This window comes from Miscanthus floridulus, chromosome 1, assembly GCF_019320115.1.
Source record: "Miscanthus floridulus cultivar M001 chromosome 1, ASM1932011v1, whole genome shotgun sequence".
Taxonomy (NCBI): domain Eukaryota; kingdom Viridiplantae; phylum Streptophyta; class Magnoliopsida; order Poales; family Poaceae; genus Miscanthus; species Miscanthus floridulus.
In genome coordinates this window covers 89012299-89034405 of record NC_089580.1, presented here as the reverse complement: position 1 = coordinate 89034405, position 22107 = coordinate 89012299, and the positions used below count along the sequence as shown (strand labels likewise).

The 22107-nt window shown below is 43.5% G+C and overlaps 1 pseudogene; it reads left to right on the top strand.

Moving 5' to 3' along the window:
- LOC136460130 (probable clathrin assembly protein At4g32285) overlaps positions 1-19922 on the top strand; it is a 66438-nt pseudogene extending 46516 nt beyond the window's left edge.
- Positions 19923-22107: the final 2185 nt, after the last annotated feature.

The following is a 22107-nucleotide window of genomic DNA, read 5'->3' as shown; positions in this document are numbered from 1 at the left end:
GTTAGTGCGCTCGTCGTCGTCCTCGTCGCCGCGCGCTCATCATCGTGCTTGTCCTCGCCATCGTGCTTGTGCTCATCGTGCTATATGTGAGCAACAGTGTGTGTATGAGTGTGTTTAGGGGTGGCCCTGAGGCACCTCCATTCTGCTTGTTCTACGCCGCGGTCCTTGGCTCCATCAAAATCTATCTGATGATAGATTGTTTTTTTCATCATAGCCTCGCTCGATCCTAAGGGAGCGAAACAAGTAGCTCGTCATCTAGATAGACAAGAGGTCAAGAGCCATTTTAATTAGCTCTCTCATGGAAGCAAGCGAAATCATCTCATCTCAACAAATCTGAAGATGCTCCGATTTGGTAAAGGAACCAAACATCGAGATTTGCTTGGAATCCTCGTTCAGCAACATAAATATATATGGTGTCGAGCAATAATGAAACTGAATACATATACCTACACTACACCCTTAGGGTCTGCTTGGTGTACGCGTAAGCAAGATGAATGTTTTAATTAGAGCCGGCAACCTCTTTTTCGGCGTGAATTAATCCTTTTTTACCTGGACCTGTCAAGTGACACATCAAAATCGTGTTACTCGATTCAGCATTAGTTCTTGTTATTTGTTAACTAAACTGAAGTAAATACACTACTATACACTGCTTCATCCCACCTTACATAAAAACATCAAATCATGCGGGAGCATGTATGGGAATCTTACCCCATGGCTTCTCCACCATGCCACCACGCCACCACGGCATGTAGATGTAGGCGATGACAATTGACAATGATGGACATCAAGCACAAGCACTAATAAAATTCATGTCACCCTAATTATTATTTGCATGGTACAATATATAGTTGTAGAAATATATTAGAATCTTTGTCATAATTGAAAAGATTGTTTTTATTAGTGCTATGAATTTGTTGGTATATATATCTAAATTTTGATATATTGACATTAATGTTGATATATATCCTAATATCCTAAGCTCCGCTCCAAACCCTAACCCGGCCGAGCTCCGCTCTAAACCCTAACAAAGGCGTAAATAATAACCTTGAATTCAATAGTTATATGTATTTGATTCTTCATAATTAGGGTGACATGAATTTTGATATATTTATATACACCAATGTAGATCAGGATATATAAAACCTAATATCCTGAACTCGGTCCTAATCCTAACCCGGCCGAGCTCCACTCCAAACTCTTATATATATATCCTAGTCAAGTTTCGCTCATGCAAACCCTAACCAGAGCTCGGCGTAAATAATAACCCTAAATTCTATAATTATTTAAGTTTAATCCCCTAGCTCTATCCATTAAATAGCATATGCATGACTAGTGTATGGTTTTCATTGTTATATATATATATATATATATATATATATATATATATATATATATATATATATATATATATATATATATATATATATATATATATATATATATATATATATATATATTTGTTATCCATATTAGAGAGTTTTAAATTTATATTGTTATATATAAAAATTTGTTATATATATATATCACTTGCCAATAAATATTTCTAGAAAATAAGAAATCAAAGTTATGCTTTGGAGACTTGAATTTCGAGTGTAGTTATTTAATTAATTTTAAGCACATGACTCGATCCATTTTATAGATATATAGTTTTTATTTTTTATAGATATATCTAGTGGTGTAAAAGCTAGATGGCTGCCCCGAGAGACAACATGGATGAAGAAATGATGGATATTATCAACACCGACACTCAATTTGTCGATGGTGACTAGCAGGATGTAGATGATGGGAGTCAATACCTGGCTCTTAAAAATAATCAAGAAAATATTGTGCAAGAAAATACTGGCGAGGTATATATATTTATATATATATTTGAATTTCTATCATCTATTATGTGTACACATGATATTTATTTATTCTATTTTTATACATAGCCCTCTGGATCGACGACCACAACAGCGAAAAGCAAAAATATTCAAGGCCTGAAAAAGCCATTGGAGGAGCGCTACATAATATCAGAATTCAATACCGAGACAGACGAACCACTTGGTCCACATGCAAGGAAATTCATGCAACACTGTGGGTACCTTATAAGGGACAGACTTCCGATTAGTGCCCGTGAATAGAAGCAAAAGATCAACGAGCCTCATGTTAGTTTTGTCTCTGATCTTGATAAGAATTTAATTTGGGATGATATCCTTCAACATTTCACGTTGCAAGCGGATGATTATGATGATATCAACGATGATGAATTGAAGCAGCTAGTTCGAAAGTGGGCTATGAAGAAGATGGCCACACAATTCCAGACTTGGAAGAAATCCCTATATACAAAATACGTTAAGAAGAACCTAACGCCCAATTTCAATACTAGGGGCCCGCTAGCGAAGTTGAGGCCCTACTAGAATGATTTTGTATAGTACAAGACATCGGAAGAGGGTGAAGAACGGGTGAGAAGGAACCAAGAGAATGCCCGATAGAAGGTATACCACCATGGCATGGGATCAGGTGGCTACGCGACTGCCATTCCCAAGTGGGAAAAAATGGAAGCAGACATTCTTGCCAAGGGTAGCACACCAGAATCACTCAATTGGCCCAAACGCGCAAAGAATTAGTTTTTCGCTCATGGGGGAAGACTGGACCTCAAGACCAGGAAGCTGGTTCATGGCCCAAAACTCGAAAGAGCAACACAAAGATTTTCTTATGCTCTACAAGCTAAAGCTATTGGTGCGTTCAGGCCCAATAGAGAGAAGAATGAACTGACGTATGCCATCGGGACTGCTAAACATAGTGGCCGAACGAGAGGTTTAGGATGGAACATTTCTTGGAAGCATGGTTTCCCTAACGACAGAGATGCCTACAGAAGCTAGTAGAGAAGGAAGGATGAGGAAGCAGCGCGGATCAGTAGGTTGGAAGAATATGTTCATGAGTCATAGGCGTTGCTTCAAGCACAGGAGCGCAAAAAAGACATGCAAACTAGAATGCAGGATAAAATCATAAAGTAAGTGCAAATAGCAATGAGTGCCCAAAGGCAGGCATCAGATCTAGGAATCAACATTAATATTAGCCCCCCTAGTCAGTTGAAAAGCAGCTGCGCTTCCACGGAGTTGCCAAATCAAGATGACATAATGCTATGTTTCCCCGCAGATGACATCACTGCACCGTTTACATCATATGAGCTACATATTCCCAAAGGAAATGCCACAATCATGATGGCTCTTGGTGTTTTTCTCCTCTAGATCCTACCAAGACACCAAGAATCCATGGGGCAATAATACCACCTGGATATGTTAGCGTCTTAGTGGATAGAGTTAACAAATGATTTAGTGATCCGGCTCTTGACATTTCAGGAGGTGATGGGGAGAAGACTCTAGGTGAAGCAGAGAAGATATTCATACTATGGTGCAAGCGCTACATCATTATTCATGGGGTCTCTAGTCCACCGCCGCTTCCTCAACTGCCAGACAATAGGTGCGGACAAAAGTGAATGAAACAATTTTTTCACTAATTTTCTATTGACATGTATGATTAATAATAACAATTTCATATACCTAATTATTCTTTTTTATACTCACACAGCAGGGCCTCCGCCAACCTAAGTCCAATTATTCAATCTCCAGATCATCATAGTGCTCCGGGCAATGATTATGCAACGCCGCCACCGTTGCCACCTCCAAGGAGGTCTCCAACGGCTGCCCCGCCTCCCTTGATGACCAAGAAGCAGCCAGCTCCTAAGAGGTCTGCTCCAGAAATGAAGCCATTGGCCCACCAGCTAGCAAAGAAGAAAGCCTCCTCTAATCCAGTTATTCCCCAAAAATTGTCTTACGAGAAAAGTGAAAAGAAATTAAATGCTGTAGTACAAAAAGATGTGAACAGTTTCTTCGAAAAAGTAAGAAAACAATGAGAAGCGAGGGAGAACCCGGAGAAACCGTACTTCTACCTACCTCCAGATCTTCTAAGAAAGAAGGTGGACCAGAAAAAGCGGGAATCTCAAAAGACCCTACCAAAATCGGACTATGACCGCTCTCTCACCAAGTCATTTGAGGTGGCACAGAAAAAGACTAGAGCAGGGAAAGGTGTTGCACAACTCAGACAACAATCACAACAATCAGTCCCCCCTCTTGTCATTCGTAATGAATATGGTTCAAACTTAGACTTACTGGACGTTGATTTTGAGGACCTGGTTCAGTTTTATGAGGATACTGGATTGGACCTTGCCCAAGTGTTCGCTGAAGGACCATCTTCTCCAAAAGTGGATCCTTGGAAGAAATTTGAACATGTGAAAGCTCTAGTTTGGTTTTGGTTAATTGATGAAACCCTAAGTGCTAACCTAGTTTATCAAAATGATTATAAGATAGGTAGCACTACTCCAAGTGATGAAGCAATGACGAAGATCATGACGATGGTGATGGCATGGTGATGATCAAATGCTTAAACTTGGAAAATGAGAAAGAGAAAAACAAAAGGCTCAAGGCAAAGGTAAAATTGTAGGAGCCATTTTGTTTCGGTGATCAAGACACTTAGCGAGTGTGATCATATTTAGGATCGATAGCCGTACTATTAAGAGGGGTGGAACTCGTATCGAAATGCGGTTATCAAAGTGCCACTAGATGCTCTAACTCATTGCATATGCATTTAGGATCTAGTGGAGTGCTAACACCCATGACAATATTTGTGAAAATATGCTAACACATGTGCACATGGTGATACACTTGGTGGTTGGCACATTTAAGCAAGGGTGAAGAAGATAGAGTTGAAAAGGAGTTAGTCGCGCTGGTTATAGAGCTACCAAAAGCGTCCGGTATGGTGACCAGACACATCCGGTATTTGGTGACGTACTCAGCGACCGGACACGTCCGGTCGCCACACCGGACATGTCCGATGTGAATCAGAAAAGGCAGTGTTTGGCAGAGCAGTCGATCGAACGCTGGCAACACCCGGTCCGGTGTGACCGGACGCGTCCGGTCGTTGGTGGGTGCTTACTGTACTTGACCAGACGCTGAGACTCAGTGTTCGGTCAGTTTCTAATAGATGCGTCCGGTCGGCCCTGGTGGCTTACTAGACTCGACCGGACTCGACGGCTCAACGTCTGGTTAATTGTGTTTGTGCGTCCAGTATGAGCGTCCGGTCGTCGGCGAATGGGCAGCAACGTCTAGGCTGGTTTGAATTGGACACATGGCAGTCTAGGAGCTATCGGACACGTCCGGTAGGCTGACCAGACACGTCCGGTATTCACGATCGGAGCATCCGGTGCTGCGTCTGGTGCATTGTGACTAGAGCGTCCGATCGATGCGCAGTCAGCCAAATATTTGAGCCAACGGCTCTATTTTGTGGGGGCTTCTATTTAAGCCCCATGGCCGGCTCAAGCTCACTCTCTTGCACATTTACATTGACATAGCAACCTTGTGAGCCTAGCCAAAGCCCTCCCACTCATCTCCATCCTTGATTCATCATCTTTGTGAGATTGGGAGAGAATCCAAGTGCATTGCTTGAGTGATTGCATCTAGAGGCACTTGGTGTTCGTGTTGCGCTGTGGATTTCACTCGTTACTATTGGTGGTTGCCACCACCTAGATGGCTTGGTGCAGCGGTGGAGGATTGGCACGAGTTGGTGATTGTTCGTGGCCGCCTTCGGTGATTGTGAGGGGAGTTGTACCTTCCCCGGTGGAGTGCCAAAAGGTAACTCTAGTAAATAGCTCATGTCATTGAGTTACCTCACTTGTGGGTAGGTTCTTGCAGTGTCCAATCATGTGGACGAGGTTTGTGAAACACCTCTTAGCTGCCGAACCACCAAGTGTTGGTCGACACAACGGGGACTAGCGTGTTGGCAAGCACGTGAACCTCATGAGAAAAATTGGTTGTTTCTTGCCATTTGATATTCTCCTGGTGATTGGTTTCATATACATCTTGTGATTGATTCATTCCTCTACACGGTGGTATAACCATCCTACTCACTCGTTTACATTCTTGCAAATTAGTTGTAGCAAGCTCTTTAGTGTAATTAGTTTTGAGAGCTTGCTTTGCTATTTAAGTTTGCTTAGTGGAGCTCTTTGGAGTAGAAAGATTGAGAGCTCTTATTGAGTAGTATCATAGCAAATTGTGTATCTAGCTATCATTGCAACTAGAATTGTTGGATAGGTGGCTTGCTACCCTTGTAGAGCTAGAGCAAGTTTACATTTGGATATTTGTCATACTAATCAAATTGCTCTAGTTGATTTGTAGATTTTCAAATAGGCTATTCACCCCCCCTCTAGCCATATTAGGACCTTTCAAGTGGTATCAGAGCCATGGTCACCGTTTAATTAAAGGCTTAACAACCTTGGTCTCAAATTATGGCTCAAGTTGTGTTCAACCATGTGGGGGGACAAACCACCGTTCTTTGATGGCACATGCTATGATTATTGGAAGAGAAAGATGAGGATGTATCTTGGTTCAATCAATGATCAAGTATGGGAAGTGACCGAGAATGACTATGCTATCATTGATCCCGATGATTCAACCAACCAAGATAAGATCAACAAGCAATGCAATACAATGGCTCTCAACACCATATACAATGCCATTGATTCCAAGGTGTTTGAGCAAATCAAGGATTGTAAAAGAGCAAATGAGGTGTGGAAGAGATTGGAGGAAACATATGAGGGCACACCAGCGGTGAAGAGTGCCAAGTTGTATATCCTCAAGGATAAATTGACAAGCTTCAAGATGAAGGAAGATGAGAGCATTTTGGAGATGTTCCATTGTTTGCAAGTGATTGTCAATGATTTGAAGGCATTTAGAGAGAAGATCAAGGATGATGATGTCTCTCATCGGTTCTTGATGTGCCTACCTCCAAGATTTGAGATGTTGAGATTGCTCATCATAAGAGGAGGATTGAAGGAGATTACCCCCAACCAAGTATTAGGTGATGTCATGACCCAAGAGACATACCGTGTGGAAAGGGAGGGGGATGACAAGGATGACAAGAAGGAAGAAGAAGACAAGAAGAAGAAGAGTATAGCATTCAAGGCTAGCTCATCATCATCCAAGAACAAGGGCAAGTCCAAGAAAGAATCAAGCGATGATGATGATCTTAGTGATATTGATGATGAAGCTATGGCCCTATTTGTCCACAAGATGGGAAAATTCATGAAGAAGAAGGGCTATGGTGCAAGAAAGAGAAGAGATCACACCAAGAGCAAAGAGTATGTGAGAAGATGCTACAATTGCAAGAGCCCCGATCATGTTGTAGCAAATTGTCCCTACAATAGTGATAATGATGAAGATGAGAAGACGAAGCACAAGAAAGATAAGAATGAAAAGATGGAGAAGAGAATGACCTTCCAAAAGAAGAAGGATGGAGGCTATGTAGTCACTTGGGATAGTGATGGTTCCTCGGATGGTGATAGCTCTAGTGATGATGACAAGAAATCCATCAAGAGAGCACTAGCAAGCATCGCCATCAACAAGAAGCTCTCCATCTTCGACACTCCATCGACATGTTTCATGGCAAAGCCTACCAAGGTAAAATATGATGAATGTGAAAGTGACTCTTGTAGGAATGATGATGATGAGAATGAGGAGTACACCAAGGAGGAGCTCTTGGACATGTGTGAGCAAGTGCACGCTTGCAATGAGATGAGCAATCTTTTGATGAGCTCAATGCTACTCATGAGAGGCTAATGGAAGCCCATGAGAAGCTTGGCAAAGCTCACTCTAAGCTTGAAAAGGCTCACTCCTCTCTTATTGAGCAAGTCAAAGTGGAGGAAGCCAAGAAGGAGCAAGTGATCATATCACGTGATGTGGGACTAACATGTGATCTTATTGATGAATCTATTTTTGTTGCTCCCACTAACACTTCTTGTAGCACTACCACTTCCACTTCACCCTTGAGTGATGGTCTCACTTATGAAAACTCACGAAAAGTGGAAAATGAGACCCTCAAGAAGGAGGTGAATGAGCTCACTCGTGCCTTAGGCAATGCCTATGGTGGAGATGCCCGCTTGCTAAAGTGCTTGGGTAGCCAAAGGTTTTCTCTCAACAAAGAGGGATTAGGCTATACCCCTAAGAAAGGCAAGGCGGCCTTTGTCACTCCCAAAGCTAGCTTTGTGAAGGGCAATGGTCGGTTTTGCAATAGATGCAAGCAAGTTGGGCATATAGAGCAAAATTGCAAGACTAACAAGAACAAGCTACCTAATGTATCCTCAATCAAATTTGATTCTTGTTACATGCTTTATAAGGGTGCCAATAGTGTGAAGGCTAAGTTCATTGGTACACCAATTGTGGGCCCAAAGAAGAAGGCCATTTGGGTACCAAAGACCTTGGTAACTAACCTACAAGGACCCAAGCAAGTTTGGGTACCTAAAAAGAATTGATCTTATTTTATAGGTAAATTATAAAGCCAGAGGAAGGCATTGGGTGCTTGATAGTGGGTGCACACAACACATGACTAGTGATCCAAGAATGTTCAATTCAATCAATGAAAACAAGAGCAATGAGATTGATAGTATCACATTTGGTGACAATGGCAAAGGCAAGGTCAAAGGGCTTGGTAAGATTGCAAAATCCAATTACTTGAGCATTTCCAATGTGCTACTAGTAGAGAGCTTGAACTTCAACCTATTATCGGTAGCTCAATTGTGTGATCTTGGTTTCAAGTGCATATTTGGTGTGGATGATGTAGAGATCATAAGTGTAGATGGCTCTAACTTGATATTCAAAGGATTTAGATATGAGAATCTATACTTGGTTGATTTCAATGCTAGAGAAGCTCAATTGTCAACATGTTTGATCACTAGGTCTAGCATGGGTTGGTTATGGCATAGAAGGCTTGGTCATGTTGGAATGAAACAATTGAACAAATTGATTAAGCATGACTTAGTTAGAGGCTTGAAAGATGTCACATTTGAGAAGGATAAGCTATGTAGTGCATGTCAAGCCAGAAATCTAGTTGGTAACACACATCCTAAAAAGAGCATGATGAGCACATCTAAGGCATTTGAGTTGATGCATATGGACTTGTTTGGACCAACCACATACACTAGCATTGGTGGAAACAAATATGGATTTGTAATTGTGGATGATTTCACTAGATACACATGGGTGTTCTTTCTTGTTGACAAGAGTGATGTGTTTGCAACATTCAAATCATTTGTCAAAGGTATTCACAATGAGTTTGAAACAATAATCAAGAAAGTTAGAAGTGACAATGGAAGTGAATTCAAGAACACTAGAATTGATGAGCTATGTGATGAATTTGGAATTAGAAATCAATTCTCGGCCAAGTATACTCCTCAATCAAATGGGCTAGTTGAAAGAAAGAATAGAACATTGATTGATATGGCAAGATCAATGTTGAGTGAGTACAATGTGAGTCATTCATTTTGGGCCGAAGCAATCAACACGGCTTGCTACTATAGCAATCGACTCTATTGTCACCCCTTGATGGAGAAAACACCTTATGAGCTTTTAAATGGAAGAAAGCCCAACATAGCATACTTCTGGGTTTTTTGTTGTAAATGCTATATATTGAAGAAAGGCACTAGATTGAGTAAGTTTGAAAAGAAATGTGATAAAGGTTTTGAAGGGACCGAGACGCCTAAGAGGGGGGGGTGAATTAGGCAACTTAAAATTCTAACTCTAAACTATGGCCTCTTTTTCTAACCCTAGCAAAACCTATGCAATAGATAAGCTATCTAGATGTGCAACTATGATTTTGCTAGTGTGTTGCTATCTCTACCGCAAATGTAGTAAAGTAATCAATGTTAATGCGGAAGCTAAAGAGCAAGGTAGAGATATGCAAACTCCCGTCGACGACTCTGGTATTTTTATCGAGGTATCGAGAAGCGCGCAAGCTTCTCCCTAGTCCTCGTTGGAGCCCCTCGCAAGGAATCCCTCACAAGGGCCAAGCTCCTGGTCGGGTAACTCCGTGGATAGCCTCGGGCCTTCCCCACGCGCAAGTGGGTCTCCGATGTGCCTCTTGGCAAGCCTCTCCTAGATGCTCCCCGTCGTCTTCACTATCAAGCTTTCGGCCGAAACGCCGCGGGCCTTGTTCCCTCTGGTACATGGTGGCGGCCACACCACAAACGCGGTTGGTGTGATCTCGCAAGACTTCAAGGCCCTTTGATGTACAACACTTGTTCTCGCAAGCATAGGGTGGCAAGAGGTATGCAAACCTCACTAAACACTAGGCATAAACCTAGAGCAAGCACATAAGCGGTGGTCTAATCAACCTAAGCACTTTGCAAAGCACTTATGCTAATCACCTAATAAAACACTAAGCACTATGCATGTGGAGATCACTAAAATGGTATATCAACACCCTTGGTATGTTTCCTCAGCTCCACACACCTCAAATGGCCGGTTGGGGGTTGTATTTATAAGCCCCACTGAGAAAGTAGCCGTTAGGGTCGAATTCTAGCGAAAGTGCTACTGACCGGACGCTGAATCGTCCTGACCGGATGTGTTCGTTCGTCCCGACCGTTGAGCCAGCAATATACTGATCGAACGCTGGCTAGCGTCCGATCACAGATGTGCTGCTCTAGAACCTTACTGTAATCGATCAGACACTCATGTCCTGCGTCCGGTCGGTTGCCGCCAGCGTCCGGTCCAGTGTCCGGTCGCCTGTCTGCCGAGCCACTCGCCCAGCGTCCGGTCGTAGCGTCCGGTCACCTGTCCAGCGTCTGGTCCTGCATTCGGTCACCACAGTGAGCTCATTTCTTCACGATCTTGCGTGCGGCTTGGTTCCAATCTTCATGCTTGGACTTTGCTTGTTCTCTTGGGTCTTTTCTTGTGCTCCTAAGGTCTTGCTTGATGTGTTGATCATTGGATCATCACGTCGCCTTCGTCCAAGTTACGTCTTGCACCCTATTGAACTACAAAACAAACACTTGCAAATTCATTAGTGCAATTTGGTTGTGTTGGTCATCAAACACCAAAATCCAAAGTAAATGGGCGAAGGGTCCATTTTCCTTACAATCTCCCCCTTTTTGGTGATTGATGCCATAACGACCAAGGCAAGCAAATAATAAGAATTTGGAAGTTAAAAACTACCTACTTGCTAGGATGCAATGCAAAAGGGCAAGTTTATTTGATACTTAAAGATACCAATTGAAATCAAATAAGATATTTAGGGATACCAATTGAAGTCAATTGTAAGATGCCAATTAAAACTTTTACTTAAAAGCTTGTCTTGCCCTTGCAAATGTCCCCATGTGATATTATGGATTAAAGCCTAGCTTTCTAAAAAAATTTCTCCCATTACTTAGACTAATCCATAATTCACTTTCCTCCCTTTCTCGGACCATTACCACTTGTAGACATCAACTTGATGCTTGCCTTTGTTCCTTCAAATTCTCCCCCTTTGGCATTAAACACCAAAAAGGAAGACATTAGTAGCACAAGTGAGGGTCAAACTTCATGATCCTTTGTGTAGAGAGTGAAATAAATCATAAATTTTGACTTTCACATTATATAGACTAAGCTCCCCCTAAATATATGCATACATATGGTAGAAAGCAAGGCATATGCATAATTAGCAATTTATTGTACAAGAGAGTTTGATCTATATAATGCATGGAGAAAGCATATAAAAATGAAATGAAATCAACATGATGATGCCAATTGAAGAATGATGCTTAACTCTGGGGACTCCAATTTCCTTACAATGAGACTATTACACATGTGATAGGTTTGGAAAAAAAAAGATACCATTTGAAAAAAAGTTAGTCTCAAAGCATCCAAGGTGTAGAAATGCTCCCCCTAAATATGTGCACACAAATGTGGAACACTTTGTAGGAATTATGCACATTGATTTTAGAGTCAAAATACCACTTGAAAGATGACTTCTCATGAATGTGAGAATCATTTTCAAAAATGATATTTAGGAGAGATTATCTACAATTTGGACATTGGCACATATTAGATAAATAATTGTAAAACAAACTATGTGCCGTGCTCCTAAACAATTTTAAACCATGTAGGTTTGCTCCAAGGGTTGATAATGAAACCGAGCAAGCCTACCATATGATATACCTATTGAATGCATGACAAAAGATTTAAGCATGTAAATGCAAACATAGGCATGAAAGATAACTAGATGCTTTAAGAGTATATCAATTGAAAAGCAATGCCAATTGAAATGAATACTAAAAGAAAGTAATGACATCTAGTTACCTAACATGGGAAGGGGAATTTGGGTCCATTGTATTCACTAACCTACTTGGCAATTACTTTGTCCATCATGATGCACCCCATGAAATGCACTCAAACTTTGCCAAGTCTCCAAATTTCCCGATGTCCGACGGACTTCTCACTTCCCTTTTGGGATCCAAACCTTCTTGGTGCTCTTCATGTTTGAAATGATTTCCTTTGGCACCCAAAAGCATTTGACCCCGTTGTTGGCTTGCTTGTTCACCTTGATGGCCACCACCTTGTCATTTTTCTTCTTCTTCAAGAAATAAGGTGTGGAGGCCTTCTTGTCCACCATGTTGGTGTAGGTGTTGGAGAACTTGCTTGTTTGCTTTTTCTCCTCCTTCTTTGCTCCTCCCCCATTCCTCACCTTGCACTCATAGGACTTGTGGCCTTCCTTGTGGCACACGTAGCAAACCACGGTTTGTCCTTCATCAAGCTTCTTCACTCCCTTGACGGTGTTATCTTGATGAAGTTGAGCTTGCTTCGCCTTGCCTTTTACTTGAGTCAAGTCCTTGGTGAGGCGAGCTACTTCTTGCTTAAGTTCCTCATTTTCCTTTGCAACCTCTTGTGTGCATGTATCTACAATAACTTTCTCAACACAAACTTGGTTGCACAAAGGTGAGTCTAAACATAAATCATTGCAAGAAGTAGAGGCGTCCCTTTTAATGATAGAACTTTTCTTTTTAGGTGCCTTGGTGGGGGTATTTTTGACGGCTTCAAGATTAGCAACTTTATTAGTTAGCTCATCACAATGTTTGCACATGATTTCCAATTTAGCAAGCAAACTTTGATAATCATTTTGTGAGCTAGCTAACTTTTCTTTTAATTTTTCATTTTTCTTTTCAAGTTGCTTATCATTGATTGTGCATTCATTTGTTGTTGCACTAGCCTCAAGTTGCTCAATTTTAGTAGATAGTTCAACATTGAGATTTGCAAAGTTTTCATATTGTTCAAGCAAATTCTTGTATGCTTCTTGTGAACTACCTAGCTCTTCTTTTAAATTTTTGAGCTTCTTTTGTTGACTAGTGCAAACTTTAGCATATTTACGATTTTGTTGCACAATTGTATTATAAGAAGGCAAATCATCATCACTATCGCTCTCACTAGAGGATGAGCTTTCATTACCTCGTGCCATAAGGCACACACGAGAAGAGCTTGATGATGAGTGCTTGTGCCCTCGCCTCTTGTGATGATCATCTTCACTTGAAGAATCATCCCATGACCTTATTGATGTGAGGGCTTTGTTCTTGCACGCCTTCTTCTTTGCCTTGGGTGTGGGCTTGTTTGGACAAACTTCCACAAAGTGCCCCAACTCGCCGCATCCATAGCATCCTCTCTTTCTTTGCTCGTTTCTTTGATTAGTGAAAACGAGGTCTTGAATTTGGATGGGCACACCCTTGACATTGAGCCTTACAATCATCTTCTCCACCTTTTTGATAAGTTTGATTGATTCTTCATCAAGGTCAGAGGTGGAGGAGGAAGATTGATCATCATCACTTGATTCTTGTTCATCATCATCCTCATCTTCTTCTTCTTCACTTGAGGAGCTTGAGCTTGAGCTTGACTCAACTTTCTTGGCCTTCATCTTTTTCTTCTCGCTACAAGCGAGAGCTTTGCCTTTGCTTGATGAAGATACTTCTCCTTGACCCATCTTATGTGATATTTCAAATGCCACTAGCTTGCCAATGACAATGCCCGATGCTTGCATATTTCTTTTATGGTAGAACGGAGATGATCTTCCTCACGATGTCCGCATCATCTAGCTTTAATAATCCTATTGAATGGAGCTCATTGATAATTAGATTCAATCGAGAATACATATCACGAACAAGCTCATCATCATTCATAGCAAAGGAATCATAATTTTGCTTAGCTAGACAATGTTTTTGCTCATGGACATTACTTGTGCCGTCATGGAGCTCTTGGAGTTTTAACCAAATTTCATGTGCCGTATTTAAGGTGAACACTTGGTTAAACACATCCATGCTAAATGATTCAAACAAGCAATTCTTAGCTCTAGCATTGAAATGCATTTCTTTTTCGTCACTCTTTGTGGGCTTTTTGGGATTCTTAATGGGTTTCATCCCGTCACGAGTGACTCTCCATACACCTAAATCAACCGCCTCAAGGTGGCAACCCATTCTAGCCTTATAGTAGAGGAAGTTAGTGCCATCAAATTGAGGAGGCCTAGCGGTATCCATCCCAACCACTTTACAATAGCATCGGCTCAACGACGGTTAAGCCAAAGGTCCAAATTTGAGCCAATCGGCTCTAATACCAATTGAAGGGACCGAGACGCCTAAGAGGGGGGGGGAATTAGGCAACTTAAAATTCTTACTCTAAACTATGGCCTCTTTTTCTAACCCTAGCAAAACCTATGCAATAGATAAGCTATCTAGATGTGCAACTATGATTTTGCTAGTGTGTTGCTATCTCTACCACAAATGTAGTAAAGTAATCAATGTTAATGCAGAAGCTAAAGAGCAAGGTAGAGATATGCAAACTCCCATCGACGACTCTGATATTTTTACAGAGGTATCGAGAAGCGCGCAAGCTTCCCCTAGTCCTCGTTGGAGCCCCTCGCAAGGAATCCCTCACAAGGGCCAAGCTCTCGGTCGGGTAACTCCGTGGATAGCCTCGGGCCTTCCCCACACGCAAGTGGGTCTCTGATGTGCCTCTTGGCAAGCCTCTCCTAGATGCTCCCCGCCATCTTCACTATCAAGCTTCCGGTCGAAACACCGCGGGCCTTGTTCCCTCCGGTACACGGTGGCGGCCACACCACAAACGTGGTTGGTGTGATCTCACAAGACTTCAAGCCCCTCCGATGTACAACACTTTTGCTCGCAAGCACGGGGTGGCAAGAGGTATGCAAACCTCACTAAACACTAGGCATAAACCTAGAGCAAGCGCATAAGCGGTGGTCTAATCAACCTAAGCACTTCGCAAAGCACTTATGCTAATCACCTAATAAAACACTAAGCACTATGCATGTGGAGATCACTAAAATGGTGTATCAACACCCTTGGTATGTTTCCTCAGCTCCACACACCTCAAATGGCCAGTTGGGGGTTGTATTTATAAGCCCCACTGAGAAAGTAGCCGTTGGAGTCGAATTCCCACGAAACTGCTACTGACCGGACGCTGAATCGTCCTGACCGGACGCATCCGGTCGTCCTAACCGTTGAGCCGGCAATATACTGATCGGACGCTAGCCAGCGTCCAGTCGTAGATGTGCCGCTCTAGAACCTTACTATAATCAATCAGACGCTCATGTCCTGCGTCCGGTCGGTTGCCGCCAGTGTCTGATCGCCTATCTACCGAGCCACTCACCCAGTGTCCGGTCGCAGCGTCCGGTCGCCTGTCCAGCGTCTGGTCCTGCATTCGGTCACCACAGTGAGCTTATTTCTTCACGATCTTGCGTGCGGCTTGGTTCCAATCTTCATGCTTGGACTTTGCTTGTTCTCTTGGGTCTTTTCTTATGCTCCTAAGGTCTTGCTTGAGGTGTTGATCATTGGATCATCACGTCGCCTTCGTCCAAGTTATGTCTTGCACCCTATTGAACTACAAAACAAACACTTGCAAATTCATTAGTCCAATTTGGTTGTGTTGGTCATCAAACACCAAAATCCAAAGTAAATGGGCCAAGGGTCCATTTTCCTTACAGGTTTCTTGCTTTGTTACTCCACTACTAGCAAGGCTTATAGAGTTTGGAATTTGGCTAGTGGTACTCTTGAGGAGGTTCATGATGTGGAATTTGATGAAACAAATGGTTCCCAAGAGGAAGATGAGAATCTAGATGATGTAAGAGGCACTCAATTGGTCAATGCAATGAAGAACATGGACATTGGTGATATAAGGCCTAGAGTGGTGATAGATGTTGAGGATGACAAGAATCAAGTGCTCTCTAACTCAAATGTGCAAGCTAGTGGTTCTCATGATCAAATCCAAGTAAGCACTAGTGATGGCAATGTGCAAGATCAACAAATGGCTAGTTCATCATCTCAACCAAGTGATCAATCAAATGTTAGCAATCAAGTGCAAGTGCTTCAACCAACCAATGTTGCAAGAGATCATCCATTGGACACTATCATTGGTGATATTTCAAGAGGTGTGCAAACAAGGTCAAGATTGGCTTCATTTTGTGAGCATTTCTTATTTGTGGCATCCATAGAACCTAAGAAGATAGATGAAGCTTTGAGGGACGTTGATTGGGTCAATGCTATGCATGAAGAGCTAAACAACTTCACAAGAAACCAAGTATGGGATTTAGTTGAGAGGCCTAAGGATCATAATGTGATTGGAATCAAGTGGGTCTTTCAGAACAAGCAAGATCAAGATGGGATAGTAATAAGGAACAAAGCAAGATTAGTGCCTCAAGGTTACACTCAAGTTGAAGGTCTTGACTTTGGAGAAACATATGCCCCGGTTGCAAGATTGGAAGCAATTAGGATCTTGTTAGCCTATGCTTGTGTCCACAACATCAAGTTGTACCAAATAGATGTGAAGAGTGCATTTCTCAATGGGTACATCAATGAGCTTGTGTATGTTGAGCAACCTCCCGGTTTTGAAGATGAAAAGAAACCCAACCATGTTTACAAGTTGAGAAAGGCTTTGTATAGATTGAAGCAAGCACCTAGAGCATGGTATGAGAGATTGGGGATTTCCTACTCTCTAAGGGATTCAAGATGGGAAAGGTTGACACCACTCTCTTCACCAAGAAGCTTGGAAATGACTTGTTTGTAATGCAAATCTATGTTGATGATATCATCTTTGGATCAACAAATCAAGAATTTTGTGAGGAGTTTGGCAAGATGATGGTAAGTGAGTTTGAGATGTCTATGATTGGAGAGCTTAGTTACTTCCTTGGTCTTCAAATCAAGCAAATGAAGAATGGCACATTTGTGAGTCAAGGAAAGTATATCAGGGACATGCTCAAGAAGTTTGAAATGGATGAGAGTAAAGCTATTAGTACACCAATGGGGACAAGTGGAAGCTTAGATAGTGATGCTAGTGGCAACATGGTGGATCAAAAGATGTATCGGTCTATGATTGGAAGTCTACTCTATGTGACCGCATCAAGGCCGGATGTGATGTTTAGTGTATGCATGTGTGCTAGATTTCAAGCCTCACCAAGAGAAAGTCATTTGAAGGCAACTAAGAGAATATTGAGGTACTTGAAGCATACACAACATGTTGGATTATGGTATCAAAAAGGAGCAAGATTTGAGTTGATTGGATATTTGGATTCCGATTATGCAGGATGCAAAGTTGAGAGAAAGAGCACATCGGGCATATGTCAACTATTGGAAAGATCACTTGTGTCTTGGTCATCAAAGAAGCAAAATAGTGTAGCACTTTCAACCGCCGAAGTGGAGTACATTTCGGCCAGTAGTTGTTGTGCTCAATTACTTTGGAAGAAGGCTACCTTGAGTGACTTTGGAATCAAGTTTAAGCAAGTGCCATTGCTATGTGACAATGAAAGTGTTGTAAAGCTCACCAACAACCCGGTTCAACACTCAAGAACAAAGCATATAGATGTCCATCATCACTTCATAAGAGATCACCAACAAAAAGGGGACATTTGCATAGAGAGTGTGGGCACCGAAGATCAACTTGCCGACATATTCACCAAGCCACTTGATGAGAAGAGGTTTTGCAAGCTAAGGAATGAATTGAACATACTTGACTTCTCCAATATGTGTTGATGCACCCCCACTATATGACATGCCTCTCCTTCAAGCAAGCAAGGTAAAGTTGATTGACATGTCATCCATCCATTGCTAAGGACTTGTTTAGTGCATCTAGTCATTCCTATCATGTTCTAGGCTCATTTATGAAAATCAAATGAATTTGATGCTTGTGTGGTACCACTATTGCTTGTATGTTTGAAATGATCTAGTGGTAGCATATGACATGTTTGTGGGCTTGTAAACCTAGTGTTTGATTTAGAAAATGAGCTATAAGTGTTTAACTCAACATGGTACAAGATAAGGTGTGAAGAAGCTTGTCCTTGGATCAAACCGAGTTAAATATCTTTTGCAAGTAATCTAGATTGAACCAAATTGGGAAAATAATCCTCATTTCATATGGTTTCACCCCAACCTATCTATAATTTGAGCTCACCTTTTGTGCTAATTGTTGACAAAGGGGGAGAGAAACAAAGATATGACATAAGGGGAGAGATATGATAAAGGAAAGGGATCAATTAAAATTTTTTATCACACAAGTAGGGGGAGCAAGCTCATAAACTTGTATGATGCATTTGAATGAACATTTCATATAATTGCTTGCATGGTACAAGTTCTTAATTTCAAGGGAATATTGTGTTCTTGCCCCCACTTTGATGTCCAATTATGATTTTACCCTTGTTTTTGTCATCGTTGTGATTTTACCCCTGCTTTATAACTACTGATACTCAGTTTACCCTTACTTTTAACTCTGTTAGCTTTATCTAGAATAAAACAAAATAAAAAAAACAAAACCCTTCACAGTAAGACCAAAAGACAGTAATACCCCTTATCCACTCTTACCCTCCCAATCCCCCAATCCTCTACCGTGTCCTCTCTGTCTCTCTCATTCCCCATCCCCAAGACCCCAATAGGAAGAGCACCGAAAGCAGCAGCAGGCCGGCGCCCGGCCCGGCCGCTGCCATATCCATCCGCAAGGCGCTGGGAGGTGCTCCGCCTTGCGTCCACCACGGGTGACCAGGCGACCATCGGCATCGCGCGGGTGACGGCCGCCGTGGCGCTGGACCTCGACGTGGCCATCGTGCACGCCACCTCCCACGACGACGGGACCCCGGACGACCGCCACGCGCGGGAGGTGCTCCGCCTCGCGTTCGCCACGGACACGGCGCCCGCCTGAGTCGCCTCCATCGCCCGCCGCCTCTCCAGGACCCGCTACTACGTCGTCGCCGCCAAGTGCCTTGCGCTCCTGCAATGCCTCGCCGCCGCCGATGCCGACCCCGACCCTACCGAGGACGCCGACGGAGAGGGCCGCATGTGGTTCCTCCACGAGCTACTCTACCCCACCCTCACCGGCCATCGTGCGGGGGAGCCCGTGCTCGCGCTGCTCCTCGACTTCCGTGACGAGGCGCACATGGCATCGTGGGACCACTCTGCCTTCGTCCGCGCCTACACCACCTACCTCCTCGACCGCGTCCGCTTCCTCGTCCTGCTCCTCCCCGCGCCGCGCTTCGCCGACGACCACGTTAGGGGACCACCGCACACGGCGGCGGCGGCGGCCGACATGGACACGGAGGCGCTCTTGGGCCGCGCGCGCCACCTGCGGCACCTGCTGGACCGCCTTCTCGCGTGCCGCCCCGCGGGCTCCGCCGGGGCCAGCCGCGTCGTGCGCGCCGTGCTCCACCCGCTGCTCAGCAACAGCTTCAGAGTCTACGAGGACGTCGCGCTCGTCCTCGCGCTCCTCCTCGATCGCTTCTTCGACATGGACTACCCCGAGTGCGCCAAGGCCTTCGAGACCTACGTCAGCACCGCCAAATAGATCGACGCGCTCTGTGCCTTCTACGCCTGGTGCGACGACGCCGGCATCGTGCGCTCGTCCAACATTGCCGACGTCAGGCGCATCGACGACAAGCTCCTCGAGACCATGGAGCAGTTCCTGAGGTAGTGCAGCCAGGCGGGACGCGCCTCGCCGCCACGATCGGCGCGCGAGTCTGCTGTCGGTAAAACAAGGGTAAAATCACAGTGTATTCAGATAAGCAGAGGTAATTTCACAGGGGCAAACTTGTCTTATTGAGCCTATTTGACACTGTTACCTGCTGTTCATGGAATAGGGGTAAACTTAAGCTTCGTTTTCAAAAAACAGGGGTAAAATCACAATGATGACAAAAGCAGGGGTAAAATCACAACTAGACATCAAAGTAGGGGCAAGAACGCAATAGCCCCTAATTTCAATATCCATGCTTGTGTGGTGTATGCTAGTTATAGGTTTGAATGATGAAATGAAAAACTAGCATGCATAGGCTAAGTAACTAGACTTATGTCCATTCTATGGAAACTAGACCCTTGCATGTAATGTTGATCTCATGGGGTATTCTAGTTTTTGTGTATATCTAGTTACTTATAGTGCTAAGGATGGTATATTGGTGCACTCCGATTGGTATCATGCTTCAAAGGTCCATCTCTTATACCTTAGCATCATTTGGTAGAAATTGACTCCTATATTTCATATCTAAGCATATGTGTAAGCTACAATCCAAACTCTTAGCACATATGTAGGGGGAGTAATTACTACCATTTGAAATTCATGAAACTTATCCATACACTTTTACACATGGTAGATATGCTTTGGCAAGCAACATAAATTCAATTAAATCTCAATTCATATCTTTGTGAAAGGGTTGTCATCAATTACCAAAAAGGGAGAGACTCAAAGCTCTAGTTTGGTTTTGGTTAATTGATGAAACCCTAAGTGCTAACCTAGTTTATCAAAGTGATTATGAGATAGGTAGCACTACTCCAAGTGATGAAGCAATGACGAAGATCATGACGATGGTGATGGCATGGTGATGATCAAATGCTTAAACTTGGAAAAGGAGAAAGAGAAAAACAAAAGGCTCAAGGCAAAGGTAAAATTGTAGGAGCCATTTTGTTTCGGTGATCAAGACACTTAGCGAGTGTGATCACATTTAGGATCGATAGCCATACTATTAAGAGGGGTGGAACTCGTATCGAAATGCGGTTATCAAAGTGCCACTAGATGCTCTAACTCATTGCATATGCATTTAGGATCTAGTGGAGTGCTAACACCCTTGACAATATTTGTGAAAATATGCTAACACATGTGCACATGGTGATACACTTGGTGGTTGGCATATTTAAGCAAGGGTGAAGAAGATAGAGTTGAAAAGGAGTTAGTCGCGCTGGTTATAGAGCTACCAGACATGTCCGGTATGGTGACCGGACACGTCCGGTATTTGGCGACGTACTCAGCGACCGAACGCGTACTCAGCTACCAGACGCGTCCGGTATGGTGACCGAACACGTCTGGTATTTGGCGACGTACTCAGCGACCGAACGCATCCGGTCGCCACACTAGACATGTCCGGTGTGAATCAGAAAAAGCAGTGTTCGGCAGAGCAGTCGATCGGACACAGGCAGCGTCCGGTCCGATGTGATCGGACGCGTCCGGTCGTCGGTGGGTGCTTACTGTACTCGATCGGACGCTGAGACTTAGTGTCTGGTCAGTTTCTAATAGACGCGTCTGGTCGGCCCTAGTGGCTTACTGGACTCGACCGGACTCGGTGGCTCAGCATCCGGTCAATTGTGTTTGTGCATCCGGTATAAGCGTTCGGTCATCGGCGAATGGGCAGCAACGGCTAGGCTAGTTTGAATTGGACACGTGGCAGTCTGGGAGCTACCAGACACGTCCGATAGGCTGATCGAACGCGTCTGGTATTCACGACCGGAGCGTCCGGTGCTGCGTCCGGTGCATTGTGACCGGAGCGTCCGGTCGATGCGCAGTCAGCCAAATATTTGAGCCAACGGCTCTATTTTGTGGGGGCTTCTATTTAAGCCCCATGGTCTACTCAAGCTCACTCTCTTGCACATTTTCATTGACATAGCAACCTTGTGAGCCTAGCCAAAGCCCTCCCACTCATCTCCATCCTTGATTCATCATCTTTGTGAGATTGGGAGAGAATCCAAGTGCATTGCTTGAGTGATTGCATCTAGAGGCACTTGGTGTTCGTGTTGCACTATGGATTTCACTCGTTACTCTTGGTGGTTGCCACCACCTAGATGGCTTGGTGCAGCGGTGGAGGATCGGCATGAGTTGGTGATTGTTCGTGGCCGCCTTCGGTGATTGTGAGGGGAGTTGTACCTTCCCCGGTGGAGTGCCAAAAGGTAACTCTAGTAAATAGCTCATGTCATTGAGTTACCTCACTTGTGGGTAGGTTCTTGCGGTGTCCAATCATGTGGAC